The sequence below is a fragment of the Cucumis melo genome, chromosome 4 (genome assembly GCF_025177605.1).
Source record: "Cucumis melo cultivar AY chromosome 4, USDA_Cmelo_AY_1.0, whole genome shotgun sequence".
NCBI lineage: Eukaryota > Viridiplantae > Streptophyta > Magnoliopsida > Cucurbitales > Cucurbitaceae > Cucumis > Cucumis melo.
The window spans coordinates 23645107-23667005 of NC_066860.1; positions in this window are offsets into that span (position 1 = coordinate 23645107).

Here is a 21899-nt window from a genome sequence, read left to right on the forward strand (position 1 = left end):
TTTTACCCCAGGACGAGAAAACTGAGTCCGGGGCATTCCCGCTCGCGTTTTCTTGGGACGAGCACCGGAAGTCCTCGAGCTCAGCCCGTTTCCTTCGCTGCAAGTGCATTTCCAGTGGTTTCTGACACCGGACGAGCGTTCGCCACTCGTTGGAAGCTTCGGCCATCTTTTGGACCGTTTTGGGTCGCACCACAGTTCTCCCTCCAACGAGCTCGCTTCCCGACCTATACCTCCAGAAAACGTGTCAGGGAGCATGCCAGGAGTGTGGGTTGAAGCCCTCGGAGAACGAGACCCGAAGATCGAAAGACTTATGACCAATACGGAGCAAAGGGAAGAAACCGTCGGGGGACCGCTTTTTACCCCAGGACGAGAAAACTGAGTCCGGGGCATTCCCGCTCGCGTTTTCTTGGGACGAGCACCGGAAGTCCTCGAGCTCAGCCCGTTTCCTTCGCTGCGAGTGCATTTCCAGTGGTTTCTGACACCGGACGAGCGTTCGCCACTCGTTGGAAGCTTCGGCCATCTTTTGGACCGTTTTGGGTCGCACCACAGTTCTCCCTCCAACGAGCTCGCTTCCCGACCTATACCTCCGGAAAACGTGTCAGGGAGCATGCCAGGAGTGTGGGTCGAAGTCCTCGGGGCACGAGACCCGAAGATCGAAAGACTTATGACCAATACGGAGCAAAGGGAAGAAACCGTCGGGGGACCGCTTTTTACCCCAGGACGAGAAAACTGAGTCCGGGGCATTCCCGCTCGCGTTTTCTTGGGACGAGCACCGGAAGTCCTCGAGCTCAGCCCGTTTCCTTCGCTGCAAGTGCATTTCCAGTGGTTTCTGACACCGGACGAGCGTTCGCCACTCGTTGGAAGCTTCGGCCATCTTTTGGACCGTTTTGGGTCGCACCACAGTTCTCCCTCCAACGAGCTCGCTTCCCGACCGATACCTCCGGAAAACGTGTCAGGGAGCATGCCAGGAGTGTGGGTTGAAGTCCTCGGAGCACGAGACCCGAAGATCGAAAGACTTATGACCAATACGGAGCAAAGGGAAGAAACCATCGGGGGACCGCTTTTTACCCCAGGACGAGAAAACTGAGTCCGGGGCATTCCCGCTCGCGTTTTCTTGGGACGAGCACCGGAAGTCCTCGAGCTCAGCCCGTTTCCTTCGTTGCAAGTGCATTTCCAGTGGTTTCTGACACCGGACGAGCGTTCGCCACTCGTTGGAAGCTTCGGCCATCTTTTGGACCGTTTTGGGTCGCACCACAGTTCTCCCTCCAACGAGCTCGCTTCCCGACCCATACCTCCGAAAAACGTGTCAGGGAGCATGCCAGGAGTGTGGGTTGAAGTCCTCGGAGCACGAGACCCGAAGATCGAAAGACTTATGACCAATACGGAGCAAAGGGAAGAAACCGTCGGGGGACCGCTTTTTACCCCAGGACGAGAAAACTGAGTCCGGGGCATTCCCGCTCGCGTTTTCTTGGGACGAGCACCGGAAGTCCTCGAGCTCAGCCCGTTTTCTTCGCTGCAAGTGCATTTCCAGTGGTTTCTGACACCGGACGAGCGTTCGCCACCCGTTGGAAGCTTCGGTCATCTTTTGGACCGTTTTGGGTCGCACCACAGTTCTCCCTCCAACGAGCTCGCTTCCCGACCTATACCTCCGGAAAACGTGTCAGGGAGCATGCCAGGAGTGTGGGTCGAAGTCCTCGGGGCACGAGACCCGAAGATCGAAAGACTTATGACCAATACGGAGCAAAGGGAAGAAACCGTCGGGGGACCGCTTTTTACCCCAGGACGAGAAAACTGAGTCCGGGGCATTCCCGCTCGCGTTTTCTTGGGACGAGCACCGGAAGTCCTCGAGCTCAGCCCGTTTCCTTCGCTGCAAGTGCATTTCCAGTGGTTTCTGACACCGGACGAGCGTTCGCCACTCGTTAGAAGCTTCGGCCATCTTTTGGACTGTTTTGGGTCGCACCACAGTTCTCCCTCCAACGAGCTCGCTTCCCGACCTATACCTCCGGAAAACGTGTCAGGGAGCATGCCAGGAGTGTGGGTTGAAGTCCTCGGAGCACGAGACCCGAAGATCAAAAGACTTATGACCAATACGGAGCAAAGGGAAGAAACCGTCGGGGGACCGCTTTTTACCCCAGGACGAGAAAACTGAGTCCGGGGCATTCCCGCTCGCGTTTTCTTGGGACGAGCACCGGAAGTCCTCGAGCTCAGCCCGTTTCCTTCGTTGCAAGTGCATTTCCAGTGGTTTCTGACACCGGACGAGCGTTCGCCACTCGTTGGAAGCTTCGGCCATCTTTTGGACCGTTTTGGGTCGCACCACAGTTCTCCCTCCAACGAGCTCGCTTCCCGACCCATACCTCCGAAAAACGTGTCAGGGAGCATGCCAGGAGTGTGGGTTGAAGTCCTCGGAGCACGAGACCCGAAGATCGAAAGACTTATGACCAATACGGAGCAAAGGGAAGAAACCGTCGGGGGACCGCTTTTTACCCCAGGACGAGAAAACTGAGTCCGGGGCATTCCCGCTCGCGTTTTCTTGGGACGAGCACCGGAAGTCCTCGAGCTCAGCCCGTTTCCTTCGTTGCAAGTGCATTTCCAGTGGTTTCTGACACCGGACGAGCGTTCGCCACTCGTTGGAAGCTTCGGCCATCTTTTGGACCGTTTTGGGTCGCACCACAGTTCTCCCTCCAACGAGCTCGCTTCCCGACCCATACCTCCGGAAAACGTGTCAGGGAGCATGCCAGGAGTGTGGGTTGAAGTCCTCGGAGCACGAGACCCGAAGATCGAAAGACTTATGACCAATACGGAGCAAAGGGAAGAAACCGTCGGGGGACCGCTTTTTACCCCAGGACGAGAAAACTGAGTCCGGGGCATTCCCGCTCGCGTTTTCTTGGGACGAGCACCGGAAGTCCTCGAGCTCAGCCCGTTTCCTTCGCTGCAAGTGCATTTCCAGTGGTTTCTGACACCGGACGAGCGTTCGCCACTCGTTGGAAGCTTCGGCAATCTTTTGGACCGTTTTGGGTCGCACCACAGTTCTCCCCCCAACGAGCTCGCTTCCCGACCTATACCTCCGGAAAACGTGTCAGGGAGCATGCCAGGAGTGTGGGTTGAAGTCCTCGGAGCACGAGACCCGAAGATCGAAAGACTTATGACCAATACGGAGCAAAGGGAAGAAACCGTCGGGGGACCGCTTTTTACCCCAGGACGAGAAAACTGAGTCCGGGGCATTCCCGCTCGCGTTTTCTTGGGACGAGCACCGGAAGTCCTCGAGCTCAGCCCGTTTCCTTCACTGCAAGTGCATTTCCAGTGGTTTCTGACACCGGACGAGCGTTCGCCACTCGTTGGAAGCTTCGCCCATCTTTTGGACCGTTTTGGGTCGCACCACAGTTCTCCCTCCAACGAGCTCGCTTCCCGACCTATACCTCCGGAAAACGTGTCAGGGAGCATGCCAGGAGTGTGGGTCGAAGTCCTCGGGGCACGAGACCCGAAGATCGAAAGACTTATGACCAATACGGAGCAAAGGGAAGAAACCGTCGGGGGACCGCTTTTTACCCCAGGACGAGAAAACTGAGTCCGCGGCATTCCCGCTCACGTTTTCTTGGGACGAGAACCGGAAGTCCTCGAGCTCAGCCTGTTTCCTTCGCTGCAAGTGCATTTCCAGTGGTTTCTGACACCGGACGAGCGTTCGCCACTCGTTAGAAGCTTCGGCCATCTTTTGGACTGTTTTGGGTCGCACCACAGTTCTCCCTCCAACGAGCTCGCTTCCCGACCTATACCTCCGAAAAACGTGTCAGGGAGCATGCCAGGAGTGTGGGTTGAAGTCCTCGGAGCACGAGACCCGAAGATCGAAAGACTTATGACCAATACGGAGCAAAGGGAAGAAACCGTCGGGGGACCGCTTTTTACCCCAGGACGAGAAAACTGAGTCCGGGGCATTCCCGCTCGCGTTTTCTTGGGACGAGCACCGGAAGTCCTCGAGCTCAGCCCGTTTCCTTCGTTGCAAGTGCATTTCCAGTGGTTTCTGACACCGGACGAGCGTTCGCCACTCGTTGGAAGCTTCGGCCATCTTTTGGACCGTTTTGGGTCGCACCACAGTTCTCCCTCCAACGAGCTCGCTTCCCGACCCATACCTCCGAAAAACGTGTCAGGGAGCATGCCAGGAGTGTGGGTTGAAGTCCTCGGAGCACGAGACCTGAAGATCGAAAGACTTATGACCAATACGGAGCAAAGGGAAGAAACCGTCGGGGGACCGCTTTTTACCCCAGGACGAGAAAACTGAGTCCGGGGCATTCCCGCTCGCGTTTTCTTGGGACGAGCACCGGAAGTCCTCGAGCTCAGCCCGTTTCCTTCGTTGCAAGTGCATTTCCAGTGGTTTCTGACACCGGACGAGCGTTCGCCACTCGTTGGAAGCTTCGGCCATCTTTTGGACCGTTTTGGGTCGCACCACAGTTCTCCCTCCAACGAGCTCGCTTCCCGACCCATACCTCCGGAAAACGTGTCAGGGAGCATGCCAGGAGTGTGGGTTGAAGTCCTCGGAGCACGAGACCCGAAGATCGAAAGACTTATGACCAATACGGAGCAAAGGGAAGAAACCGTCGGGGGACCGCTTTTTACCCCAGGACGAGAAAACTGAGTCCGGGGCATTCCCGCTCGCGTTTTCTTGGGACGAGCACCGGAAGTCCTCGAGCTCAGCCCGTTTCCTTCGCTGCAAGTGCATTTCCAGTGGTTTCTGACACCGGACGAGCGTTCGCCACTCGTTGGAAGCTTCGGCAATCTTTTGGACCGTTTTGGGTCGCACCACAGTTCTCCCTCCAACGAGCTCGCTTCCCGACCTATACCTCCGGAAAACGTGTCAGGGAGCATGCCAGGAGTGTGGGTTGAAGTCCTCGGAGCACGAGACCCGAAGATCGAAAGACTTATGACCAATACGGAGCAAAGGGAAGAAACCGTCGGGGGACCGCTTTTTACCCCAGGACGAGAAAACTGAGTCCGGGGCATTCCCGCTCGCGTTTTCTTGGGACGAGCACCGGAAGTCCTCGAGCTCAGCCCGTTTCCTTCACTGCAAGTGCATTTCCAGTGGTTTCTGACACCGGACGAGCGTTCGCCACTCGTTGGAAGCTTCGGCCATCTTTTGGACCGTTTTGGGTCGCACCACAGTTCTCCCTCCAACGAGCTCGCTTCCCGACCTATACCTCCGGAAAACGTGTCAGGGAGCATGCCAGGAGTGTGGGTCGAAGTCCTCGGGGCACGAGACCCGAAGATCGAAAGACTTATGACCAATACGGAACAAAGGGAAGAAACCGTCGGGGGACCGCTTTTTACCCCAGGACGAGAAAACTGAGTCCGCGGCATTCCCGCTCACGTTTTCTTGGGACGAGAACCGGAAGTCCTCGAGCTCAGCCTGTTTCCTTCGCTGCAAGTGCATTTCCAGTGGTTTCTGACACCGGACGAGCGTTCGCCACTCGTTAGAAGCTTCGGCCATCTTTTGGACTGTTTTGGGTCGCACCACAGTTCTCCCTCCAACGAGCTCGCTTCCCGACCTATACCTCCGGAAAACGTGTCAGGGAGCATGCCAGGAGTGTGGGTTGAAGTCCTCGGAGCACGAGACCCGAAGATCGAAAGACTTCTGACCAATACGGAGCAAAGGGAAGAAACCGTCGGGGGACCGCTTTTTACCCCAGGACGAGAAAACTGAGTCCGGGGCATTCCCGCTCGCGTTTTCTTGGGACGAGCACCGGAAGTCCTCGAGCTCAGCCCGTTTCCTTCGCTGCAAGTGCATTTCCAGTGGTTTCTGACACCGGACGAGCGTTCGCCACTCGTTGGAAGCTTCGGCCATCTTTTGGACCGTTTTGGGTCGCACCACAGTTCTCCCTCCAACGAGCTCGCTTCCCGACCTATACCTCCGGAAAACGTGTCAGGGAGCATGCCAGGAGTGTGGGTTGAAGTCCTCGGAGCACGAGACCCGAAGATCGAAAGACTTATGACCAATACGGAGCAAAGGGAAGAAACCGTCGGGGGACCGCTTTTTACCCCAGGACGAGAAAACTGAGTCCGGGGCATTCCCGCTCGCGTTTTCTTGGGACGAGCACCGGAGGTCCTCGAGCTCAGTCCGTTTCCTTCGCTGCAAGTGCATTTCCAGTGGTTTCTGACACCGGACGAGCGTTCGCCACTCGTTGGAAGCTTCGGCCATCTTTTGGACCGTTTTGGGTCGCACCACAGTTCTCCCTCCAACGAGCTCGCTTCCCGACCTATACCTCCGGAAAACGTGTCAGGGAGCATGCCAGGAGTGTGGGTCGAAGTCCTCGGGGCACGAGACCCGAAGATCGAAAGACTTATGACCAATACGGAGCAAAGGGAAGAAACCGTCGGGGGACCGCTTTTTACCCCAGGACGAGAAAACTGAGTCCGGGGCAATCCCGCTCGCGTTTTCTTGGGACGAGCACCGGAAGTCCTCGAGCTCAGCCCGTTTCCTTCGCTGCAAGTGCATTTCCAGTGGTTTCTGACACCGGACGAGCGTTCGCCACTCGTTGGAAGCTTCGCCCATCTTTTGGACCGTTTTGGGTCGCACCACAGTTCTCCCTCCAACGAGCTCGCTTCCCGACCTATACCTCCGGAAAACGTGTCAGGGAGCATGCCAGGAGTGTGGGTTGAAGTCCTCGGAGCACGAGACCCGAAGATCGAAAGACTTATGACCAATACGGAGCAAAGGGAAGAAACCGTCGGGGGACCGCTTTTTACCCCAGGACGAGAAAACTGAGTCCGGGGCATTCCCGCTTGCGTTTTCTTGGGACGAGCACCGGAAGTCCTCGAGCTCAGCCCGTTTCCTTCGCTGCAAGTGCATTTCCAGTGGTTTCTGACACCGGACGAGCGTTCGCCACTCGTTGGAAGCTTCGACCATCTTTTGGACCGTTTTGGGTCGCACAACAGTTCTCCCTCCAACGAGCTCGCTTCCCGACCTATAACTCCGGAAAACGTGTCAGGGAGCATGCCAGGAGTGTGGGTTGAAGTCCTCGGGGCACGAGACCCGAAGATCGAAAGACTTATGACCAATACGGAGCAAAGGGAAGAAACCGTCGGGGGACCGCTTTTTACCCCAGGACGAGAAAACTGAGTCCGGGGCATTCCCGCTCGCGTTTTCTTGGGACGAGCACCGGAAGTCCTCGAGCTCAGCCCGTTTCCTTCGCTGCAAGTGCATTTCCAGTGGTTTCTGACACCGGACGAGCGTTCGCCACTCGTTGGAAGCTTCGGCCATCTTTTGGACCGTTTTGGGTCGCACCACAGTTCTCCCTCCAACGAGCTCGCTTCCCGACCTATACCTCCGGAAAACGTGTCAGGGAGCATGCCAGGAGTGTGGGTTGAAGTCCTCGGAGCACGAGACCCGAAGATCCAAAGACTTATGACCAATACGGAGCAAAGGGAAGAAACCGTCGGGGGACCGCTTTTTACCCCAGGACGAGAAAACTGAGTCCGGGGCATTCCCGCTCGCGTTTTCTTGGGACGAGCACCGGAAGTCCTCGAGCTCAGCCCGTTTCCTTCGCTGCAAGTGCATTTCCAGTGGTTTCTGACACCGGACGAGCGTTCGCCACCCGTTGGAAGCTTCGGCAATCTTTTGGACCGTTTTGGGTCGCACCACAGTTCTCCCTCCAACGAGCTCGCTTCCCGACCTATACCTCCGGAAAACGTGTCAGGGAGCATGCCAGGAGTGTGGGTTGAAGTCCTCGGAGCACGAGACCCGAAGATCGAAAGACTTATGACCAATACGGAGCAAAGGGAAGAAACCGTCGGGGGACCGCTTTTTACCCCAGGACGAGAAAACTGAGTCCGGGGCATTCCCGCTCGCGTTTTCTTGGGACGAGCATCGGAAGTCCTCGAGCTCAGCCCGTTTCCTTCGCTGCAAGTGCATTTCCAGTGGTTTCTGACACCGGACGAGCGTTCGCCACTCGTTGGAAGCTTCGCCCATCTTTTGGACCGTTTTGGGTCGCACCACAGTTCTCCCTCCAACGAGCTCGCTTCCCGACCTATACCTCCGGAAAACGTGTCAGGGAGCATGCCAGGAGTGTGGGTTGAAGTCCTCGGAGCACGAGACCCGAAGATCGAAAGACTTATGACCAATACGGAGCAAAGGGAAGAAACCGTCGGGGGACCGCTTTTTACCCCAGGACGAGAAAACTGAGTCCGGGGCATTCCCGCTCGCGTTTTCTTGGGACGAGCACCGGAAGTCCTCGAGCTCAGCCCGTTTCCTTCGCTGCAAGTGCATTTCCAGTGGTTTCTGACACCGGACGAGCGTTCGCCACTCGTTGGAAGCTTCGGCCATCTTTTGGACCGTTTTGGGTCGCACCACAGTTCTCCCTCCAACGAGCTCGCTTCCCGACCTATACCTCCGGAAAACGTGTCAGGGAGCATGCCAGGAGTGTGGGTTGAAGTCCTCGGAGCACGAGACCCGAAGATCGAAAGACTTATGACCAATACGGAGCAAAGGGAAGAAACCGTCGGGGGACCGCTTTTTACCCCCGGACGAGAAGACTGAGTCCGGGGCATTCCCGCTCGCGTTTTCTTGGGACGAGCACCGGAAGTCCTCGAGCTCAGCCCGTTTCCTTCGCTACAAGTGCATTTCCAGTGGTTTCTGACACCGGACGAGCGTTCGCCACTCGTTGGAAGCTTCGGCCATCTTTTGGACCGTTTTGGGTCGCACCACAGTTCTCCCTCCAACGAGCTCGCTTCCCGACCTATACCTCCGGAAAACGTGTCAGGGAGCATGCCAGGAGTGTGGGTTGAAGTCCTCGGAGCACGAGACCCGAAGATCGAAAGACTTATGACCAATACGGAGCAAAGGGAAGAAACCGTCGGGGGACCGCTTTTTACCCCAGGACGAGAAAACTGAGTCCGGGGCATTCCCGCTCGCGTTTTCTTGGGACGAGCATCGGAAGTCCTCGAGCTCAGCCCGTTTCCTTCGCTGCAAGTGCATTTCCAGTGGTTTCTGACACCGGACGAGCGTTCGCCACTCGTTGGAAGCTTCGGCCATCTTTTGGACCGTTTTGGGTCGCACCACAGTTCTCCCTCCAACGAACTCGCTTCCTGACCTATACCTCCTGAAAACGTGTCAGGGAGCATGCCAGGAGTGTGGGTTGAAGTCCTCGGAGCACGAGACCCGAAGATCGAAAGACTTATGACCAATACGGAGCAAAGGGAAGAAACCGTCGGGAGACCGCTTCTTACCCCAGGACGAGAAAACTGAGTCCGGGGCATTCCCGCTCGTGTTTTCTTGGGACGAGCACCGGCAGTCCTCGAGCTCAGCCTGTTTCCTTCGCTGCAAGTGCATTTCCAGTGGTTTCTGACACCGGACGAGCGTTCGCCACTCGTTGGAAGCTTCGCCCATCTTTTGGACCGTTTTGGGTCGCACCACAGTTCTCCCTCCAACGAGCTCGCTTCCCGACCTATACCTCCGGAAAACGTGTCAGGGAGCATGCCAGGAGTGTGGGTTGAAGTCCTCGGGGCACGAGACCCGAAGATCGAAAGACTTATGACCAATACGGAGCAAAGGGAAGAAACCGTCGGTGGACCGCTTTTTACCCCAGGACGAGAAAACTGAGTCCGGGGCATTCCCGCTCGCGTTTTCTTGGGACGAGCACCGGAAGTTCTCGAGCTCAGCCCGTTTCCTTCGCTGCAAGTGCATTTCCAGTGGTTTCTGACACCGGACGAGCGTTCGCCACTCGTTGGAAGCTTCGGCCATCTTTTGGACCGTTTTGGGTCGCACCACAGTTCTCCCTCCAACGAGCTCGCTTCCCGACCTATACCTCCGGAAAACGTGTCAGGGAGCATGCCAGGAGTGTGGGTTGAAGTCCTCGGAGCACGAGACCCGAAGATCAAAAGACTTATGACCAATACGGAGCAAAGGGAAGAAACCGTCGGGGGACCGCTTTTTACCCCAGGACGAGAAAACTGAGTCCGGGGCATTCCCGCTCGCGTTTTCTTGGGACGAGCACCGGAAGTCCTCGAGCTCAGCCCGTTTCCTTCGCTGCAAGTGCATTTCCAGTGGTTTCTGACACCGGACGAGCGTTCGCCACTCGTTGGAAGCTTCGGCCATCTTTTGGACCGTTTTGGGTCGCACCACAGTTCTCCCTCCAACGAGCTCGCTTCCCGACCTATACCTCCGGAAAACGTGTCAGGGAGCATGCCAGGAGTGTGGGTTGAAGTCCTCGGAGCACGAGACCCGAAGATCGAAAGACTTATGACCAATACGGAGCAAAGGGAAGAAACCGTCGGGTGATCGCTTTTTACCCCAGGACGAGAAAACTGAGTCCGGGGCATTCCCGCTCGCGTTTTCTTGGGACGAGCAACGGAAGTCCTCGAGCTCAGCCCGTTTCCTTCGCTGCAAGTGCATTTCCAGTGGTTTCTGACACCGGACGAGCGTTCGCCACTCGTTGGAAGCTTCGGCCATCTTTTGGACCGTTTTGGGTCGCACCACAGTTCTCCCTCCAACGAGCTCGCTTCCCGACCTATACCTCCGGAAAACGTGTCAGGGAGCATGCCAGGAGTGTGGGTTGAAGTCCTCGGAGCACGAGACCCGAAGATCGAAAGACTTATGACCAATACGGAGCAAAGGGAAGAAACTGTCGGGGGACCGATTTTTACCCCAGGACGAGAAAACTGAGTCCGGGGCATTCCCGCTCGCGTTTTCTTTGGACGAGCACCGGAAGTCCTCGAGCTCAGCCCGTTTCCTTCGCTGCAAGTGCATTTCCAGTGGTTTCTGACACCGGACGAGCGTTCGCCACTCGTTGGAAGCTTCGGCCATCTTTTGGACCGTTTTGGGTCGCACCACAGTTCTCCCTCCAACGAGCTCGCTTCCCGACCTATACCTCCGGAAAACGTGTCAGGGAGCATGCCAGGAGTGTGGGTTGAAGTCCTCGGAGCACGAGACCCGAAGATCGAAAGACTTATGACCAATACGGAGCAAAGGGAAGAAACCGTCGGGGGACCGCTTTTTACCCCAGGACGAGAAAACTGAATCCGGGGCATTCCCGCTCGCGTTTTCTTGGGACGAGCACCGGAAGTCCTCGAGCTCAGCCCGTTTCCTTCGCTGCAAGTGCATTTCCAGTGGTTTCTGACACCGGACGAGCGTTCGCCACTCGTTGGAAGCTTCGGCCATCTTTTGGACCGTTTTGGGTCGCACCACAGTTCTCCCTCCAACGAGCTCGCTTCCCGACCTATACCTCCGGAAAACGTGTCAGGGAGCATGCCAGGAGTGTGGGTTGAAGTCCTCGGGGAATGAGACCCGAAGATCGAAAGACTTATGACCAATACGGAGCAAAGGGAAGAAACCGTCGGGGGACCGCTTTTTACCCCAGGACGAGAAAACTGAGTCCGGGGCATTCCCGCTCGCGTTTTCTTGGGACGAGCACCGGAAGTCCTCGAGCTCAGCCCGTTTCCTTCGCTGCAAGTGCATTTCCAGTGGTTTCTGACACCGGACGAGCGTTCGCCACTCGTTGGAAGCTTCGGCCATCTTTTGGACCGTTTTGGGTCGCACCACAGTTCTCCCTCCAACGAGCTCGCTTCCCGACCTATACCTCCGGAAAACGTGTCAGGGAGCATGCCAGGAGTGTGGGTTGAAGTCCTCGGAGCACGAGACCCGAAGATCGAAAGACTTATGACCAATACGGAGCAAAGGGAAGAAACCGTCGGGGACCGCTTTTTACCCCAGGAGGAGAAAACTGAGTCCGGGGCATTCCCGCTCGCGTTTTCTTGGGACGAGCACCGGAAGTCCTCGAGCTCAGCCCGTTTCCTTCGCTGCAAGTGCATTTCCAGTGGTTTCTGACACCGGACGAGCGTTCGCCACTCGTTTGAAGCTTCGGCCATCTTTTGGACCGTTTTGGGTCGCACCACAGTTCTCCCTCCAACGAGCTCGCTTCCCGACCTATACCTCCGGAAAACGTGTCAGGGAGCATGCCAGGAGTGTGGGTTGAAGTCCTCGGAGCACGAGACCCGAAGATCGAAAGACTTATGACCAATACGGAGCAAAGGGAAGAAACCGTCGGGGGACCGCTTTTTACCCCAGGACGAGAAAACTGAGTCCGGGGCATTCCCGCTCGCGTTTTCTTGGGACGAGCACCGGAAGTCCTCGAGCTCAGCCCGTTTCCTTCGCTGCAAGTGCATTTCCAGTGCTTTCTGACACCGGACGAGCGTTCGCCAATCGTTGGAAGCTTCGGCCATCTTTTGGACCGTTTTGGGTCGCACCACAGTTCTCCCTCCAACGAGCTCGCTTCCCGACCCATACCTCCGGAAAACGTGTCAGGGAGCATGCCAGGAGTGTGGGTTGAAGTCCTCGGAGCACGAGACCCGAAGATCGAAAGACTTATGACCAATACGGAGCAAAGGGAAGAAACCGTCGGGGGACCGCTTTTTACCCCAGGACGAGAAAACTGAGTCCGGGGCATTCCCGCTCGCGTTTTCTTGGGACGAGCACCGGAAGTCCTCGAGCTCAGCCCGTTTCCTTCGCTGCAAGTGCATTTCCAGTGGTTTCTGACACCCGATGAGCGTTCGCCACCCGTTGGAAGCTTCGGCCATCTTTTGGACCGTTTTGAGTCGCACCACAGTTCTCCCTCCAACGAGCTCGCTTCCCGACCTATACCTCCGGAAAACGTGTCAGGGAGCATGCCAGGAGTGTGGGTTGAAGTCCTCGGAGCACGAGACCCGAAGATCGAAAGACTTATGACCAATACGGAGCAAAGGGAAGAAACCGTCGGGGGACCGCTTTTTACCCCAGGACGAGAAAACTGAGTCCGGGGCATTCCCGCTCGCGTTTTCTTGGGACGAGCACCGGAAGTCCTCGAGCTCAGCCCGTTTCCTTCGCTGCAAGTGCATTTCCAGTGGTTTCTGACACCGGACGAGCGTTCGCCACTCGTTGGAAGCTTCGGCCATCTTTTGGACCGTTTTGGGTCGCACCACAGTTCTCCCTCCAACGAGCTCGCTTCCCGACCCATACCTCCGGAAAACGTGTCAGGGAGCATGCCAGGAGTGTGGGTTGAAGTCCTCGGAGCACGAGACCCGAAGATCGAAAGACTTATGACCAATACGGAGCAAAGGGAAGAAACCGTCGGGGGACCGCTTTTTACCCTAGGACGAGAAAACTGAGTCAGGGGCATTCCCGCTCGCGTTTTCTTGGGACGAGCACCGGAAGTCCTCGAGCTCAGCCCGTTTCCTTCGCTGCAAGTGCATTTCCAGTGGTTTCTGACACCGGACGAGCGTTCGCCACTCGTTGGAAGCTTCGGCCATCTTTTGGACCGTTTTGGGTCGCACCACAGTTCTCCCTCCAACGAGCTCGCTTCCCGACCTATACCTCCGGAAAACGTGTCAGGGAGCATGCCAGGAGTGTGGGTTGAAGTCCTCGGACCACGAGACCCGAAGATCGAAAGACTTATGACCAATACGGAGCAAAGGGAAGAAACCGTCGGGGGACCGCTTTTTACCCCAGGACGAGAAAACTGAGTCCGGGGCATTCCCGCTCGCGTTTTCTTGGGACGAGCACCGGAAGTCCTCGAGCTCAGCCCGTTTCCTTCGCTGCAAGTGCATTTCCAGTGGTTTCTGACACCGGACGAGCGTTCGCCACTCGTTGGAAGCTTCGGCCATCTTTTGGACCGTTTTGGGTCGCACCACAGTTCTCCCTCCAACGAGCTCGCTTCCCGACCTATACCTCCGGAAAACGTGTCAGGGAGCATGCCAGGAGTGTGGGTTGAAGTCCTCGGAGCACGAGACCCGAAGATCGAAAGACTTATGACCAATACGGAGGAAAGGGAAGAAACCGTCGGGGGACCGCTTTTTACCCCAGGACGAGAAAACTGAGTCCGGGGCATTCCCCTCGCGTTTTCTTGGGACGAGCACCGGAAGTCCTCGAGCTCGGCCCGTTTCCTTTGCTGCAAGTGCATTTCCAGTGGTTTCTGACACCGGACGAGCGTTCGCCACTCGTTGGAAGCTTCGGCCATCTTTTGGACCGTTTTGGGTCGCACCACAGTTCTCCCTCCAACGAGCTCGCTTCCCGACCTATACCTCCGGAAAACGTGTCAGGGAGCATGCCAGGAGTGTGGGTTGAAGTCCTCGGAGCACGAGACCCGAAGATCGAAAGACTTATGACCAATACGGAGCAAAGGGAAGAAACCGTCGGGGGACCGCCTTTTACACCAGGACGAGAAAACTGAGTCCGGGGCATTCCCGCTCGCCATTTCTTGGGACGAGCACCGGAAGTCCTCGAGCTCAGCCCGTTTCCTTCGCTGCAAGTGCATTTCCAGTGGTTTCTGACACCGGACGAGCATTCGCCACTGGTTGGAAGCTTCGACCATCTTTTGGACCGTTTTGGGTCGCACCACAGTTCTCCCTCCAACGAGCTCGCTTCCCGACCTATACCTCCGGAAAACGTGTCAGGGAGCATGCCAGGAGTGTGGGTTGAAGTCCTCGGAGCACGAGACCCGAAGATCGAAAGACTTATGACCAATACGGAGCAAAGGGAAGAAACCGTCGGGGGACCGCTTTTTACCCCAGGACGAGAAAACTGAATCCGGGGCATTCCCGCTCGCGTTTTCTTGGGACGAGCACCGGAAGTCCTCGAGCTCAGCCCGTTTCCTTCGCTGCAAGTGCATTTCCAGTGGTTTCTGACACCGGACGAGCGTTCGCCACTCGTTGGAAGCTTCGGCCATCTTTTGGACCGTTTTGGGTCGCACCACAGTTCTCCCTCCAACGAGCTCGCTTCCCGACCTATACCTCCGGAAAACGTGTCAGGGAGCATGCCAGGAGTGTGGGTTGAAGTCCTCGGGGAATGAGACCCGAAGATCGAAAGACTTATGACCAATACGGAGCAAAGGGAAGAAACCGTCGGGGGACCGCTTTTTACCCCAGGACGAGAAAACTGAGTCCGGGGCATTCCCGCTCGCGTTTTCTTGGGACGAGCACCGGAAGTCCTCGAGCTCAGCCCGTTTCCTTCGCTGCAAGTGCATTTCCAGTGGTTTCTGACACCGGACGAGCGTTCGCCACTCGTTGGAAGCTTCGGCCATCTTTTGGACCGTTTTGGGTCGCACCACAGTTCTCCCTCCAACGAGCTCGCTTCCCGACCTATACCTCCGGAAAACGTGTCAGGGAGCATGCCAGGAGTGTGGGTTGAAGTCCTCGGAGCACGAGACCCGAAGATCGAAAGACTTATGACCAATACGGAGCAAAGGGAAGAAACCGTCGGGGACCGCTTTTTACCCCAGGAGGAGAAAACTGAGTCCGGGGCATTCCCGCTCGCGTTTTCTTGGGACGAGCACCGGAAGTCCTCGAGCTCAGCCCGTTTCCTTCGCTGCAAGTGCATTTCCAGTGGTTTCTGACACCGGACGAGCGTTCGCCACTCGTTTGAAGCTTCGGCCATCTTTTGGACCGTTTTGGGTCGCACCACAGTTCTCCCTCCAACGAGCTCGCTTCCCGACCTATACCTCCGGAAAACGTGTCAGGGAGCATGCCAGGAGTGTGGGTTGAAGTCCTCGGAGCACGAGACCCGAAGATCGAAAGACTTATGACCAATACGGAGCAAAGGGAAGAAACCGTCGGGGGACCGCTTTTTACCCCAGGACGAGAAAACTGAGTCCGGGGCATTCCCGCTCGCGTTTTCTTGGGACGAGCACCGGAAGTCCTCGAGCTCAGCCCGTTTCCTTCGCTGCAAGTGCATTTCCAGTGCTTTCTGACACCGGACGAGCGTTCGCCAATCGTTGGAAGCTTCGGCCATCTTTTGGACCGTTTTGGGTCGCACCACAGTTCTCCCTCCAACGAGCTCGCTTCCCGACCCATACCTCCGGAAAACGTGTCAGGGAGCATGCCAGGAGTGTGGGTTGAAGTCCTCGGAGCACGAGACCCGAAGATCGAAAGACTTATGACCAATACGGAGCAAAGGGAAGAAACCGTCGGGGGACCGCTTTTTACCCCAGGACGAGAAAACTGAGTCCGGGGCATTCCCGCTCGCGTTTTCTTGGGACGAGCACCGGAAGTCCTCGAGCTCAGCCCGTTTCCTTCGCTGCAAGTGCATTTCCAGTGGTTTCTGACACCCGATGAGCGTTCGCCACCCGTTGGAAGCTTCGGCCATCTTTTGGACCGTTTTGAGTCGCACCACAGTTCTCCCTCCAACGAGCTCGCTTCCCGACCTATACCTCCGGAAAACGTGTCAGGGAGCATGCCAGGAGTGTGGGTTGAAGTCCTCGGAGCACGAGACCCGAAGATCGAAAGACTTATGACCAATACGGAGCAAAGGGAAGAAACCGTCGGGGGACCGCTTTTTACCCCAGGACGAGAAAACTGAGTCCGGGGCATTCCCGCTCGCGTTTTCTTGGGACGAGCACCGGAAGTCCTCGAGCTCAGCCCGTTTCCTTCGCTGCAAGTGCATTTCCAGTGGTTTCTGACACCGGACGAGCGTTCGCCACTCGTTGGAAGCTTCGGCCATCTTTTGGACCGTTTTGGGTCGCACCACAGTTCTCCCTCCAACGAGCTCGCTTCCCGACCCATACCTCCGGAAAACGTGTCAGGGAGCATGCCAGGAGTGTGGGTTGAAGTCCTCGGAGCACGAGACCCGAAGATCGAAAGACTTATGACCAATACGGAGCAAAGGGAAGAAACCGTCGGGGGACCGCTTTTTACCCTAGGACGAGAAAACTGAGTCAGGGGCATTCCCGCTCGCGTTTTCTTGGGACGAGCACCGGAAGTCCTCGAGCTCAGCCCGTTTCCTTCGCTGCAAGTGCATTTCCAGTGGTTTCTGACACCGGACGAGCGTTCGCCACTCGTTGGAAGCTTCGGCCATCTTTTGGACCGTTTTGGGTCGCACCACAGTTCTCCCTCCAACGAGCTCGCTTCCCGACCTATACCTCCGGAAAACGTGTCAGGGAGCATGCCAGGAGTGTGGGTTGAAGTCCTCGGACCACGAGACCCGAAGATCGAAAGACTTATGACCAATACGGAGCAAAGGGTAGAAACCGTCGGGGGACCGCTTTTTACCCCAGGACGAGAAAACTGAGTCCGGGGCATTCCCGCTCGCGTTTTCTTGGGACGAGCACCGGAAGTCCTCGAGCTCAGCCCGTTTCCTTCGCTGCAAGTGCATTTCCAGTGGTTTCTGACACCGGACGAGCGTTCGCCACTCGTTGGAAGCTTCGGCCATCTTTTGGACCGTTTTGGGTCGCACCACAGTTCTCCCTCCAACGAGCTCGCTTCCCGACCTATACCTCCGGAAAACGTGTCAGGGAGCATGCCAGGAGTGTGGGTTGAAGTCCTCGGAGCACGAGACCCGAAGATCGAAAGACTTATGACCAATACGGAGGAAAGGGAAGAAACCGTCGGGGGACCGCTTTTTACCCCAGGACGAGAAAACTGAGTCCGGGGCATTCCCCTCGCGTTTTCTTGGGACGAGCACCGGAAGTCCTCGAGCTCGGCCCGTTTCCTTTGCTGCAAGTGCATTTCCAGTGGTTTCTGACACCGGACGAGCGTTCGCCACTCGTTGGAAGCTTCGGCCATCTTTTGGACCGTTTTGGGTCGCACCACAGTTCTCCCTCCAACGAGCTCGCTTCCCGACCTATACCTCCGGAAAACGTGTCAGGGAGCATGCCAGGAGTGTGGGTTGAAGTCCTCGGAGCACGAGACCCGAAGATCGAAAGACTTATGACCAATACGGAGCAAAGGGAAGAAACCGTCGGGGGACCGCCTTTTACACCAGGACGAGAAAACTGAGTCCGGGGCATTCCCGCTCGCCATTTCTTGGGACGAGCACCGGAAGTCCTCGAGCTCAGCCCGTTTCCTTCGCTGCAAGTGCATTTCCAGTGGTTTCTGACACCGGACGAGCATTCGCCACTGGTTGGAAGCTTCGACCATCTTTTGGACCGTTTTGGGTCGCACCACAGTTCTCCCTCCAACGAGCTCGCTTCCCGACCTATACCTCCGGAAAACGTGTCAGGGAGCATGCCAGGAGTGTGGGTTGAAGTCCTCGGAGCACGAGACCCGAAGATCGAAAGACTTATGACCAATACGGAGCAAAGGGAAGAAACCGTCGGGGGACCGCCTTTTACCCCAGGACGAGAAAACTGAGTCCGGGGCATTCCTGCTCGCGTTTTCTTGGGACGAGCACCGGAAGTCCTCGAGCTCAGCCCGTTTCCTTCGCTGCAAGTGCATTTCCAGTGGTTTCTGACACCGGACGAGCGTTCGCCACTCGTTGGAAGCTTCGGCCATCTTTTGGACTGTTTTGGGTCGCACAACAGTTCTCCCTCCAACGAGCTCGCTTCCCGACCTATACCTCCGGAAAACGTGTCAGGGAGCATGCCAGGAGCGTGGGTTGAAGTCCTCGGAGCACGAGACCCGAAGATCGAAAGACTTATGACCAATACGGAGTAAAGGGAAGAAACCGTGGGGGGACCGCCTTTTACCCCAGGACGAGAAAACGGAGTCCGGGGCATTCCCGCTCGCGTTTTCTAAGGACGAGCACCGGAAGTCCTCGAGCTCAGCCCGTTTCCTTCGCTGCAAGTGCATTTCCAGTGGTTTCTGACACCGGACGAGCGTTCGCCACTCGTTGGAAGCTTCGGCCATCTTTTGGACCGTTTTGGGTCGCACAACAGTTCTCCCTCCAACGAGCTCGCTTCCCGACCTATACCTCCGGAAAACGTGTCAGGGAGCATGCCAGGAGTGTGGGTTGAAGTCCTCGGAGCACGAGACCCGAAGATCGAAAGACTTATGACCAATACGGAGCAAAGGGAAGAAACCGTCGGGGGACCGCTTTTTACCCCAGGACGAGAAAACTGAGTCCGGGGCATTCCCGCTCGCGTTTTCTTGGGACGAGCACCGGAAGTCCTCGAGCTCAGCCCGTTTCCTTCGCTGCAAGTGCATTTCCAGTGGTTTCTGACACCGGACGAGCGTTCGCCACTCGTTGGAAGCTTCGGCCATCTTTTGGACCGTTTTGGGTCGCACCACATATCTCCCTCCAACGAGCTCGCTTCCCGACCTATACCTCCGGAAAACGTGTCAGGGAGCATGCCAGGAGTGTGGGTTGAAGTCCTCGGAGCACGAGACCCGAAGATCGGAAGACTTATGACCAATACGGAGCAAAGGGAAGAAACCGTCGGGGGACCGCTTTTTACCCCAGGACGAGAAAACTGAGTCCGGGGCATTCCCGCTCGCGTTTTCTTGGGACGAGCACCGGAAGTCCTCGAGCTCAGCCCGTTTCCTTCGCTGCAAGTGCATTTCCAGTGGTTTCTGACACCGGACGAGCGTTCGCCACTCGTTGGAAGCTTCGGCCATCTTTTGGACCGTTTTGGGTCGCACCACAGTTCTCCCTCCAACGAGCTCGCTTCCCGACCTATACCTCCGGAAAACGTGTCAGGGAGCATGCCAGGAGTGTGGGTTGAAGTCCTCGGAGCACGAGACCCGAAGATCGAAAGACTTATGACCAATACGGAGCAAAGGGAAGAAACCGTCGGGGGACCGCTTTTTACCCCAGGACGAGAAAACTGAGTCCGGGGCATTCCCGCTCGCGTTTTCTTGGGACGAGCATCGGAAGTCCTCGAGCTCGGCCCGTTTCCTTCGCTGCGAGTACATTTCCAGTGGTTTCTGACACCGGACGAGCGTTCGCCACTCGTTGGAAGCTTCGGCCATCTTTTGGACCGTTTTGGGTCGCACCACAGTTCTCCCTCCAACGAGCTCGCTTCCCGACCTATACCTCCGGAAAACGTGTCAGGGAGCATGCCAGGAGTGTGGGTTGAAGTCCTCGGAGCACGAGACCCGAAGATCGAAAGACTTATGACCAATACGGAGCAAAGGGAAGACACCGTCGGGGGACCGCTTTTTACCCCAGGACGAGAAAACTGAGTCCGGGGCATTCCCGCTCGCGTTTTCTTGGGACGAGCACCGGAAGTCCTCGAGCTCGGCCCGTTTCCTTCGCTGTGAGTGCATTTCCAGTGGTTTCTGACACCGGACGAGCGTTCGCCACTCGTTGGAAGCTTCGGCCATCTTTTGGACCGTTTTGGGTCGCACCACAGTTCTCCCTCCAACGAGCTCGCTTCCCGACCTATACCTCCGGAAAACGTGTCAGGGAGCATGCCAGGAGTGTGGGTTGAAGTCCTCGGAGCACGAGACCCGAAGATCGGAAGAGTTATGACCAATACGGAGCAAAGGGAAGAAACCGTCGGGGGACCGCTTTTTACCCCAGGACGAGAAAACTGAGTCCGGGGCATTCCCGCTCGCGTTTTCTTGGGACGAGCACCGGAAGTCCTCGAGCTCAGCCCGTTTCCTTCGCTGCAAGTGCATTTCCAGTGGTTTCTGACACCGGACGAGCGTTCGCCACTCGTTGGAAGCTTCGGCCATCTTTTGGACCGTTTTGGGTCGCACCACAGTTCTCCCTCCAACGAGCTCGCTTCCCGACCTATACCTCCGGAAAACGTGTCAGGGAGCATGCCAGGAGTGTGGGTTGAAGTCCTCGGAGCACGAGACCCGAAGATCGGAAGACTTATGACCAATACGGAGCAAAGGGAAGAAACCGTCGGGGGACCGCTTTTTACCCCAGGACGAGAAAACTGAGTCCGGGGCATTCCCGCTCGCGTTTTCTTGGGACGAGCACCGGAAGTCCTCGAGCTCAGCCCGTTTCCTTCGCTGCAAGTGCATTTCCAGTGGTTTCTGACACCGGACGAGCGTTCGCCACTCGTTGGAAGCTTCGGCCATCTTTTGGACCGTTTTGGGTCGCACCACAGTTCTCCCTCCAACGAGCTCGCTTCCCGACCTATACCTCCGGAAAACGTGTCAGGGAGCATGCCAGGAGTGTGGGTTGAAGTCCTCGGAGCACGAGACCCGAAGATCGAAAGACTTATGACCAATACGGAGCAAAGGGAAGAAACCGTCGGGGGACCGCTTTTTACCCCAGGACGAGAAAACTGAGTCCGGGGCATTCCCGCTCGCGTTTTCTTGGGACGAGCACCGGAAGTCCTCGAGCTCAGCCCGTTTCCTTCGCTGCGAGTGCATTTCCAGTGGTTTCTGACACCGGACGAGCGTTCGCCACTCGTTGGAAGCTTCGGCCATCTTTTGGACCGTTTTGGGTCGCACCACAGTTCTCCCTCCAACGAGCTCGCTTCCCGACCTATACCTCCGGAAAACGTGTCAGGGAGCATGCCAGGAGTGTGGGTTGAAGTGCTCGGAGCACGAGACCCGAAGATCGAAAGACTTATGACCAATACGGAGCAAAGGGAAGAAACCGTCGGGGGACCGCTTTTTACCCCAGGACGAGAAAACTGAGTCCGGGGCAATCCCGCTCGCGTTTTCTTGGGACGAGCATCGGAAGTCCTCGAGCTCGGCCCGTTTCCTTCGCTGCGAGTACATTTCCAGTGGTTTCTGACACCGGACGAGCGTTCGCCACTCGTTGGAAGCTTCGGCCATCTTTTGGACCGTTTTGGGTCGCACCACAGTTCTCCCTCCAACGAGCTCGCTTCCCGACCTATACCTCCGGAAAACGTGTCAGGGAGCATGCCAGGAGTGTGGGTTGAAGTCCTCGGAGCACGAGACCCGAAGATCGAAAGACTTATGACCAATACGGAGCAAAGGGAAGAAACCGTCGGGGGACCGCTTTTTACCCCAGGACGAGAAAACTGAGTCCGGGGCATTCCCGCTCGCGTTTTCTTGAGACGAGCACCGGAAGTCCTCGAGCTCAGCCCGTTTCCTTCGCTGCAAGTGCATTTCCAGTGGTTTCTGACACCGGACGAGCGTTCGCCACTCGTTGGAAGCTTCGGCCATCTTTTGGACCGTTTTGGGTCGCACCACAGTTCTCCCTCCAACGAGCTCGCTTCCCGACCTATACCTCCGGAAAACGTGTCAGGGAGCATGCCAGGAGTGTGGGTTGAAGTCCTCGGAGCACGAGACCCGAAGATCGAAAGACT